This window comes from Pararge aegeria, chromosome 2 (genome assembly GCF_905163445.1).
Source record: "Pararge aegeria chromosome 2, ilParAegt1.1, whole genome shotgun sequence".
NCBI lineage: Eukaryota > Metazoa > Arthropoda > Insecta > Lepidoptera > Nymphalidae > Pararge > Pararge aegeria.
The window spans coordinates 7,493,987-7,506,247 of NC_053181.1; the positions used below are offsets into that span (position 1 = coordinate 7,493,987).

Consider the following 12,261-nt stretch of genomic DNA (forward strand, 5'->3'; position numbering starts at 1 on the left):
ATTATACTTTTACTTTATTATAGAAGAATATTATAAGGAAAATCTCGTTATCGGAATATTGATTATGTATTATATTTTTCGGTATTTTTATATTTAAGTAGAGTCGTTATGATTTGAAATATGGAGGCCGATTGGCGCAGTGAGCAGCGACCCTGCTTTTTGTGTCCAGGCTGTGGGTTCGATTCCTACAACTGGAAAATGTTTGTGTGGTGAACATGAATGTTTTCAGTGTCTGGGTGTTTATGTATTTTATATATTTTTTTTTATTATATTCATAAAAATATTCATCAGCTATCTTTTTACCCATATCACAAGCTACGCTTACATTGAGGCTAGATGGCGACATGCTCAATAATGAAAGGAAATATATAATTTCTTCGATATTTTGTTTTACATCTGTAGGTAAAAAAATACAATAATTAATTTGTAGTAGAGTGGCAATAGAAACACACTCTGAGAATGACAACTATGCTATTTATAATTTTTATCATTATGATATGGGACAGACAAATAGAAGAACGGTGAAGGCTCAATAATAGGATTCCATTGGCATCCTTTGTGTCATCATTATCATCATCTCTCACGAGCGATTAAAGTAAAACTTTTATTTTTATTTATTGATGAAAGAGTAAGATGTTCCTCGGACTCCGCCATTTCATTTAATATTCATTATTTCATTTTATAATTTATATAAAATTCATTAATATCACTTTCAAATTGTATGAATATTTTAAATATTTTATTAAATAGAATAATTGAGAGTAGCAAATTGAATGTTAGATCAGCACATGTCAATATAACCTTGACATTGAATATTATAGAATGTTGTAATCGTCAGAAAACTTATTAATAATTTATTTATTATAAAAGTATTTTTATTCACTTTGCTATTCACAATTGATCCGTTTGAAAGTATTGGAAAAAAATAATCCTAATTGATTATGACATTTGCCGCTAGCTGGCGTATAAGTGAAGAAGCGACATTGAGTATATGACATATACTTACGACCAATGCAAATTATTATTTTTAAACAGCAGAAACTACACAAACGTCTGAAAAATATCCGATCCGATCTTCCTAGTCGCGCTCAAGAAGTTTTACTTCAAAAACTGGATGATAACGAATACGAAAAAATACCTTCTTTCATTAAGGGTTCTTCTTTCATTAAGGGTTGTCTGGAGGAGATCGCTTAAAGCGATAAGACCGCCTTTGCGCATTGTTATTCTTCTTGTATTTATGTTTTCAATTTATATTATAAATTGTGTGCAATAAAGACTTTATCTATCTATCTATCTAGAATCGCTAGTACGCGTTTATATTTCCTAACCATTCCGCAGCCTAGTAGGAATAAATCTTTTTAATACCAGCCTTAAACCGTCTTTTTAATACCAGCCTTAAACCGACATCAATCTTTGGAACGTGCATTGGACTCTAGCAATTTTTTCAATATACCAACACCTGGGAGCCATTTGTGCGATGTTCCCTCTAAGCTGCGAGTATTGTAAATGTTCCACCATTTGTAGCTAGATTGAAAAACTGTTTTGTACAACTGCAACAGTTTGGTTCCGCTGTTCGTGTTTAAATCCAGTTTACTGGTCCTTTCAAGGTGCCCGCTGAAAGCCATGCGACGGTACATTATTGTCCCGCTGAAAGATGTTGGAGTTTTTCTTGTTTTTCTAAGAGCGTCGATGATTAGAAAATACTTCTCTACCTTCAGCTGTATTATTTGATATTTTTAAATTTATTATTTTAGTAGCGTATTGATTTAGGATTTTAAAATTCCCTTTGTTTTTAATAGCATCTGATAACGTAGATATATTGCTCCATCACTCCATGTTGGTCGGAAAGCCACTGGTGACCATCAATACCACTACCACCTACACATACATATGGCCACCTACTAAACTATTTTTCATTAAATCGGGGTTTAAAAATTTTCTGGGTACCTACTTATTTTTTGCTTTTATGTGGTCCAGTTTGTTTAGATTTTTATAAAAGTTAAATGGTCCTGTATACGGGCTTCAGTTTCTGAAGTTTTATTTTTTTGTTAAGGTGTAAATGTATGTAAGGTTAAAAAATTATTGATAGTAGTAGTATTATAGAAGTAAATCAATTTCGAGTACGCTTTACTGCGCGTTGACACACTGTCAAATGTGTCCACAAGCAAAATATGACCAATCATTTTTCAATGGCACTCTCCCCTTGGACATTCTGAATGCTGTGTTTGAGCAATGCGTATTTTCCAATATGTCAATCCCACGTCTGACTGCGTTTAAATGACCACGCGGGGCGTACGCTTTGATTTTATAGAAATATCCAATCATGTAAATATATTCCAGTAAACCTGCCTTCTTAACTTGTTTCTAGGAACGCTTCTCATATTGAACGAGAGAGGTTTAGTTTGCTTATTTATATTTTAATTTCATTAAATGCAAAATCTTACCGTATAGAGATCCATTAGGCATTCAGGCATTTAGGCATTCCAGTACAGTGCTTATTTGAAACAAGTTAACAAAAAACAAACAACAAACAACAAGCAAGAATATTAAGGTATCTTAAATGTAATTCGGTCTTGGAGGCACGTAAGTAATGGTTACCTGGGAGAAATCATTGGAAATTATAGAGCCACTATTGTAACGCAAATTAAAATTAACTTTTATTTTCTATTTTGTTTTGGGGTCCAATAAAGAATTTATGTTTTTTTTTATATTAATCGGTTTCAAATGTATTACACCAAACATTAAGAGCTTCAATCGGAGATTTCTATTGGACTCGAATATGCCTACTGCGCGGGGATAGGGCTACCATAAATTAAATTTTTATTGTTCGATTGTTTAGTCCACGTCGAGAGCCCCGATATTTATTGGATATGTATCCATTATACAATAAAATTCTATACAAAAGGGATGATTTTGACAGTTATTATACGCTCTATGCCCTCTATTTATCCTTACTAAAGTATTTATTGTTCTACAATAAACGTTTTGAAGAGTGGCCATTTAGTAACTAACGACTCGTGTACTTTTTTCGATTCAATTACAAATTATGACCGTTGGTCATTTCTTTTGTGCTCCATATTGTGGCAGCAGTAAAAATGATATCGAAAATAAATAAATAATAGGATAGGATCCATACTAATGTTATGAATGTGAGCGTGCATCCGTTTAGGTATTTATTTATTACCTATGTTTGGTTTATAGGCGTAGTTGTCCGTATAATTACAGGCCCATTACATCGACGCCTCAGGTTGATGGACCTGAATATGCTGGAAATGGACTAAAAATACTTATTTGGTCCAAAGAAAAACACGTCCAGCGGATATTGGATAGAAGCAGGCATTACTTTGCGGAAATCCATAATATATCCATAATATAAGTTGACTTAACAATTATTCATTGTAAAGTCAACATCTCCTGAGGATGCTCCGGTTTCGGGGTGAAACGAGCGTAGAGGGTACATTGCCGAGGATCTGTTTGGTGTGGAGTATACGGATTGAAGTAATTATAAATTACGCGGTGTTCTCGGAGTATAGCAAATTAAGCTTAGATTTTCATAACGTCCAGCGGAAATTAATTTCACGAGTAGAAACCGATTATGAAGTATGGGTTTAATATATCTGCTACAGGTAACTGTAACAAGAAAGCCTCCTAACATAGTAGACTGTAGCATATGTTACCACCACGTGAGATTGCAGCCAAGGGCTAACTGTTGAATAAAGGTTTCCTTTACAGGAGGTATTTATGCTCGAGATAGGCTGCTAAAAACGGTTTTATTACAAAATACGTATCTTGGCTTATGATAAACAGTATTTATTTTTATAGTAGAAAAAAATGTGATCATATCAACCCATAGCCATTGAGTAAGGTTAAGGTCGTATTGGTGCGGATTGGTGGACTCCACATGCTTTTGGGACATTGTAGAGAACTTTCAAGCATATCCTCGCGATGTTTTCGTTCAAGCAAGTCATATTTAATTGCTTAAAACGCACATAACTTTATTAAATTAGATGTAATAAGCTTGAAATTTCCATCCATAGCGAGCTTTCCGTGTGTAGCACTAGTAATATTCCAAAGAAGCCATCTATTATTCCGAATCATTTATTATAGAGCAAAGCAACTGTGAAACTAAAAGATGCAAAGGAAGGTTTAAAATTTTGTTTCGCACATTAGTGAAATTAGACTGTGTAGAATTCACAGTTAGAATTTCTGCCGGGCGGCTGAGCAGATGCTGTGCGATTAGTTTCATTAACATACACATTTTAGTCGAGCTCTTTTACTTAGCAATTTCCATGAAAATGGCTTGATTACAGAGTGCGAGCTGCTGACCCTGACCTTCGACCAAAAATCGTATTAGAATGGACAGCGTTATAGATGTTTTCGTTTTCGTTTTTCGTTTCGCGTCACATAATATATTTCGCGCAATAAACACAGTCATAGCTTTGAAAGTTACTGCCATTGCTACCTCACATTTTATAGCTAATCCATACTTTATATTGTAAATGCATTGGTGTATGTTTGTTTGGTACCTATATTTGGCACCACTAAAGTACCTACCAAATTTGATGAAATTTGCTAAAGGTTGTTTGCTTTCTGGAGATAGACTTAGGGTATATACGGCAAAAGCACTGGGCGGTCATACTCGCAGGATAAAAAAAAAACCTTTGTGGTTATACAGTACCTTTATCCTAATAATTGATTAAGTTAAATTTTTTATTGTAATTTAGCTTTAAATATTTATACTTTTAAAGGTTTATATTAACTGACTAATAATTAATTGTAAATAATTTATAAGAATGATTTTTTTACATTTTAATGCATGCTGTGATAACCTGTAAATAGTTGAACATTTACTATGTGACTCATTCCAAAAAAAAAGCAAGTTTTAATGTATCTACTGTTGGTTGTCCTGTATAAATAAATAAATAAATAAATAAATATCCGTTCCTGACAAAATGATGTACTGAGATAGCTGACAGAATGTTGTAATGAGATGGCTTCGTTAAACAATTGGCATTGCTAGCTACCAATCTGAAACTTGACTAGTGCCTTGCTCTTAAGTGTCTGTTGCTAGAATTGTTTCAATTTAATATAAGGACGAGATGGTGTCATAGCCAGTGTTCGGGGCTACAAATGTTTGAATGGTGGGGTAGATAAAGACGATTGGTGAGCAAAACCAAGACATTAGTGTCACAAGATGAAACTGACCTGACGAACTCGCTCTAGCTGTTAGGTATGGCGTAACCAAGCCATTACTGCAATTTTCCTGATTAAGGATTTCTGCCTATATGGCGGCGACAGCGCGGCAAATAGGTCGATCTGTCCGCGTTGAATATGCGCATAGTTTAATATCTGGATGCAATACCTCTTTACGGGTATAGACCGATTAAATGGTATCGCTTTAACCGTTTCTATTGTTCATGTGAAAAAAACCGACTATAAGCGAATCAACAATATAAATATTTACGTTTTTATGTACTTATAAGATATGAGAAAGGACAGTGCCATTTTTTTAACAGAAAGTTGATAGAGATAGTAGGTTATAGTAGTAAATTTAATAACCTAACCTAACCTTACTCAGTTTAGATCGACCCGGCAATTGGACCCCAGTGGTCCACTGTTAAACATGCTAACTATTTAGTAGTTAGCCAACGAGGCAGTTAATTATAATAAATAAGTGACACTACCAAAACAAACTTGTAATGCACCGAAAGTACGGAGAGCATTTAATCGAAATAAATTAAAATTAATCCTCTTCAAAAATAAATCCCTTACTTATTCACGTATCAATTACATTATAGCTTTAATATTTTATCGCCATCCCCTGATATAAATAACTGGACCACAAAATTAAATCTCTCTTTTAATATGCAAAATTCTGTCAACTCCCAATGTAATTTTGTTATGTGGCATTCACTATTGAATGCGTCGATGAGTGCCCGAATCAAACAGAATATTGAATGATAAAATTTTATAGGTCATTCTTGCACCGATTATTGTAATTGGTGTGTGAGCAGTTTATAGCACTGTATTTACTGTGTGAAAATAGGGCCTTTATTATTATTTTTCTGTATAAGTTACGGTGCAAAGATTTTGAGGCTTTCCTGCTGTAGAAAATAAAGCGAAATACACAAAACTATCGTGATTGTAGTAAAACTGATTTTTTGTACTGTCTGTAGGTACATACTTAAAATACTAAATGTATTAGCACTGTATGTCGTTGAGCAATGAAGAGAGATTTGTTTGTAGTAATAAGGACATTTGTGGAAATACCAGAGACATAATTGAAGAAGTTGCAAGGCTGAAATGGCAATGGGCGGGGCCTATAGTATAAAGAACAGATGGACGATGGGGTCTATGGTGCTACAGCGGCAATTTTCGCTACCTCCCTGGCGCGACAGTGAGCGCTGTGAAATTAAGTAGGAGGTGCCGGGTTCGATTCCCGGCAAAAGCAATTTGGGAATTTATAATTTCTGAATTTTCTCTGGTCTGGTCTGGTGGGAGGCTTTGGCCGTGGCTAGTTACCACCCAACTGACAAAGACGCAAATCGATTTAGTGTTCCGGTGCGATGTCCTTATAAGCCGATTAGGGGTATGACTATCATTACCCCTAACAGGTTAGTCCCCTACCATCTTGGGCTGCATCATCACTTAGCACCAAGAGAGATTGCAGTCAACCTATAGTGGAATAAAAAATATGTATATGTCCAGCTGCGGTCGTCTATCAGTGAAATGATAATAAAGATACGTTAAAAATTGAGACACTATACGTTAAAAATTGGGTAGAAGCCATACTTTCATTTAAGACGAGAATCGACTTTCCCCCTTCCAATTTCTGTTAGGACTTGACGTTTGCAATTTGAAAGCACACAATGGATCTATTTTGAAACTAGAACATTTTCCTCAATGTATAATGTATTTATAAGATGGCTGGACTCGAACGCAAAAATCTCCGATTATTACATCTGGATCATATCATCTTAATAACCAGTCCTAACTATGGAAAATATTGCAATTTCAAAATTCAAAAACTTCGATAAATATCACTTCAATAAATGGAATTTTCCTTTTACCAGTATCTATTTAGAGATAAAAAGCTCAGAACTTGTATCTAACCTTTTTACACTTTACAGCTTTCCAATGCTTTGTACATTCTACTAGCAGATAGGTTTATGTTCTTAAGACAATTCAGTCCACTCGCTTCGTTGTCCGGACTGACATTGATAGGGCATACGGGCTCTAAATTGGGGCTCCGACTGGCCAGACATTATGTTCCTACATCGACATGCTTTTGTCAGACCGATTCAAAGGTAGTTATCCGAAAGTGGGTCAGAGGAGATTCTGTACAGCATTTAAGGTAAATGAACTTCAGCTTGTGCACGAGTACCTAAGTCTTTGTGCTTCGTCTTAGATCTGCTTTGTCACTTTAATAGGACCAAACTGGGAACTTGGATACACCAAACAGAGGAGTGTCTTTGTAATACAATAACGTTGAAGGTCGTTGAGCCGCTTCGCAATATTCTCTATACACAAATACACCTTACTAATTATATTAATGAATAAAGCACTTCATTATTTTAAGTTGCTGATTATAATTTGCTTTCGTCTACGGTGCAGTTACGCCTATTCAAGTTTTTTGGCCACATCTCAAGGAATGAGGGGTCGATTGAACGATTGGTGGTGCAAGGACAGGTTGAAGGAAAAAGCGCAAGAGGGCGGTCACCTACTCGTTGGATAGATACGGTGAAATCGCTGACCCAGACAACTGTGGTAGAATGTTTTTGAAACGCTACCAACCGCCAAAAGTGGTGAAGACTCGCGCGGGAAGCCGTGCAATCCAATGATGCCTAGCGCCATGAAATTCATCTTAGCAGCCACGACCACTCTGCCAAGAGTGCACGACTAAGAAGAAGATTATAATTTAATTTATTATGCTAAAATGTTTACATAAACTTTTATAATTAATTATCTTGATTAACTTAAAGAATTTATTATTATAACCTCTATAAAGGTACGTTAATTACTACAAGTTACAAGAGAAACATGTACTTTGATGAACAAAATGTTGTTTTTATGTCTCGCAACAGTTTGAAGTGACAGTTGCCATCATAAATTATTAATTCTGATCTTTTCGACTAGTCTTAGAGTTTTCGTCTTTTCGTTTTAGTATTATTCGTAAACCGCCCCTTTGGTGAGGCAAACAAATCACAAAAAAAATATTTCGGCCATTTTGGAGTTGATTTGATTAATTTTTATGTACATGTAAAAAGAGAAGAACATAATTATCATATAGACCAAAATATGAAGAAAAAATAAAACACTAGGTTTCGTGATTCTGTACCGTTTTATAAACCAACTGTATAAAACGGAGGTACCTACTCTTGTATTGTATTGTACAGTTATTTCTACAGCTTTTATTATCGTTTTTTATTAGGAAACGGCAAAATGGCGACAATAGGGAAAAATCCAACTCGAAGAGCGTTTTTGACAAAAAAAAACCCGCCACATTTCACAAACGGGCCGTCAAAACAAATGGCGAGTGAAAAATTCAGGAGGAATAAACAAAGGCTTGTTTGCTAGGTTGTCGAGGGAGGCGGATAAGTGCTGGCGTAATCTGTGCTTGGGCTCGTGTAAATGCAAATTGTGCCATAAAGCCATTGGGCCTCTCCTCCCGCAGTGCCCCTCAGCCCCTCCTCTATCCCTTAATGAAGAGCTCCTCGGACCTCGAAGGCCGATGTTCGTCATCTCAACGCTTTACTGCGAAATTAGTCTCCTCTAAATTGCTCCACCTATGTATCTAGGTTATATGGTAACCTAAAGGTACCTACTTCTTGGAAGGTGAATTTGTTTACGAACATGTAAACGCCTGATTGCTTTCTCACCTTATCTATAACATTATCTTAGTTACACGTCTAATAATAACTAATTAACGTCCCTGTTTCGAGAATATACGTCACAAAACACAATTCAGCGTGCGTGATCGGTTTAAACTCTATTAAATCCTTCACTAACTGTACCATGAATAGAATAATTATAACTCTGACGGTGATAAAAATTATTCCACTTTGTTTTTAATGATTAAGAAGCTCAATATAAATCAATCAAAGACTTTTTTGACAACCTCTATAATTTAGAAAAAAATATTATTAATTTTACCTCGGGACGTCAACCCATTGTTCGTGGCTCAATAACCCGTAACTTTCTTCGCCCTAATTTAAAAGTCGCGACTTCATTAGCGATTCGCCTCCTTTCAAAGATATTAAAGGAAATAGAACTGGTATATATATCATTTATTCAATACAATCCTGAATAAACTGCCTGACAGAGAAGTTGAATCAAGGTACTCGGAATAAATATAAATTAGAAAAGATTTTTTTTAATTAATATTCTTAAAGGTGTATTTCCACATACCATGACCTTGTAGGTCATAAATTGTATTTACCATTCATCCATGCCTCGTTATTATGTTAAAGGTACACGAAAGTAGATAAATAATAGCCAAACATCTGAACGTTTGAACGATATACGCGTGTGGCGAATGCGGCTACGTTATCTTTAGTCTACAGAGTAACTATAATTTGTAGCCAAATAACCTGTTTTACTTTGGACTGCGAATTTAGTCCTATCGTCCCATCTGCTACTTATATAACGTTATAGTCTTTGAGTCCTATGAATGTTTTATGAACAAAGTGCTTCCCCTTTAGCGGTTGTAGGTGAAACAATACGTACGCCGCGTGGGACCCCTCGTTGAATTACAAATACGGCGACTTGACGTGAATTCGAATGAAGTTAGGATCGCCATTTGAAAATTAATAAATATAGGATACACTATGGTTTCATTTTTAATAATAACAATAAATAATTTCTTTCTTTCTTTACTGAAGGGTACTGGAGATTAAATTAAATTTCGAATTGATATCAAAATCGACGGCCGATTGGCGCAGTGAGCAGCGACCCTACTTTTTGAGTCAAAGGCCGTGGGTTCGATTCCCACAAATTGAAAATGTTTGTGTGATGAACAGGAATGTTTTTCATTGTCTGGGTGTTTATATGCATTTTATCAATATTTATGTATATTATTCATTGAAAAAATATTCATCAGACATCTTAAGACCCATAACATAAGCTACGCTTACTTTGGGGCTAGATGGCGGTATGTGTATTGTCGTAGTATATTTATTTATTATTTAATCATTTAAATAAATAAATATACTACGATCCAGCCCCAAAGTAAGCGTAGCTTGTGTTATGGGCACAATGACTGATGAAAATTTTATGACTAATATACAGATAAACACACAGACGCCGAAAAACACTTATGTTCATTACACAAACATTTTCCAGTTGTGGGAATCGAACCCACGGCCTTGGACTCAGAAAGCAGGGTCGCTGCCCACTGCGCCAGTCGGCCGTCGATTTTTATATCAATTCGAAATTTAATTTATTTTCTATTACTCTTCAGTAAAGAAAGGAAGATATTATTTATTGATACGAACACATATACAGAAATATAACTAACCTTTGCAGTGATTGACTTATAATATCAGTATATAGTTTTTTGTGTTTAGCTGAATTGGTGGCCACTGACTACGTCTATTTTATTAATGTTCGAATGTAATTCAAAGTCTAACTTAACTAATCCGTTTTGCACAGTTTTGTTTTTTCAGTACCATAATGCTAAAAGGAGACTAAAAAATAGTATAAATGCTGTTCAAGGTAGGTATTTTATTTAGCCACACCACACTATGTCCGAATAAAATTTGTTAATTGGTGGCACTAAGCAAGGTGGACGATTTTATACTTCGAATTCGTACTGGCCATAGTTTCGTCTGTATATTGTTACGTACGTACAAGTTAAAAGTAGGGAAAGTCGTTCAAAAGCTCCTGCCGCCAAACAGTAAATAGCCAACTCGTATGTGAATATTTTAGCAGAAGTCGTTTTCTCTCAAAAAAATACGTGTACGGTGTACTTACGCTACAGTACAAGCTACGTGCGTAAAAGTTTATTTAGTTCTTGGAACATTAATGTAAATTCTACGCACACAGAACATGAAGGTGACTTTTGCTATAGGGTCGGCAATTTGTTTAATATTATACTACGACGATTACTATGCGATCATTATACTATTCTTCTACTTTCATTTAAATATATGAAATAATATATATTATAAAATAGTAGTCGAGCTGGTGGTAACAAACAAACAAGCAGACACACTTTAGCATTTATACTGTAAGTATGGATTAGAGTTACTTCACGCTATAGCTCTTAAAAAGCGGTGATAGCTCAGTGGTTGGGGTGTCAGCCTCCATCTCGGGGGGATCGAGTTCGATCCGTCACGCACCTCTAACAAAAGTTAAGAGTTGCGTGACGGGGAACGCACATCACTCTGAAAACAGAGGGATGTGCCTTCACTCCCATCAATTGCTCAAACATCGTGAGAAAACCGGCATGCCTAAGAGTTCTCCATAGCGTTGTTAAAGGCATGTGAAGTTTACCAATCCGCACTTGGCCTGGGGCGGACAGAGTTACGGACTAAACCTATCGCATTCTGAAAGGAGATCCGTGCCTTGTCGGCTTGTAATGTGTTGATCATGATGATGATGATCAATTTTAAGTTGAAATGACGACACCTACTCGTCATAATGTCGTCGTCGTTATGAAGTGCTAAATCAGAGAGTTTTTACAGTTTCAGCATATCCATAAATATATGTAGATTCTCTATCCGAAAAAGTAGAGCGGATGTACACGAGTGGTGTATAAAAATTCATTCATCTCTACTTGAACAGATGCGCGGACATACATAAAATATTCATAGGGACGGAATTGGAAAAATTCTTCTTTTAGGAAGTTGATTAATAAATAATTCAGTGCAAAACGGCAGAATAGAATATGGATGCTGCAGATTACCTCTAAACTGAAAAGCGTCTAAGTTTGTGTTCGCTTACGGTTTGGAAACTAGCCTTCACTTCATTCATATATCCTTGCTTCATGGTAAAAACATAAATAAATAAATGTAAATATACTACAACAATAAACACATAGCCATCTAGTCCCAAAGTAAGCTCAACTTGTGTTATGGTTACTAAGATAACTGATGAAACATTGAACATGAATAATATACATAAATACTTAAAAAATACAGACAAACAACCAGACACTGAAAAGCACGGCCTTGAACTCAGAAAGCAGGGTCGCTGCCCATTGCGCCAATCGGCCGTCAAAACCTTGCATGATCACTTTGTTAGCCGTCTGTTGATCTATTC

General features: G+C 35.5%; 1 protein-coding gene across 1 annotated transcript in view; it reads left to right on the forward strand.

Moving 5' to 3' along the window:
* Positions 1-12,261, forward strand: part of LOC120634252 (tsukushin-like) — a 116,557-nt gene that overhangs the window by 81,710 nt on the left and 22,586 nt on the right. The window lies entirely within an intron of this gene.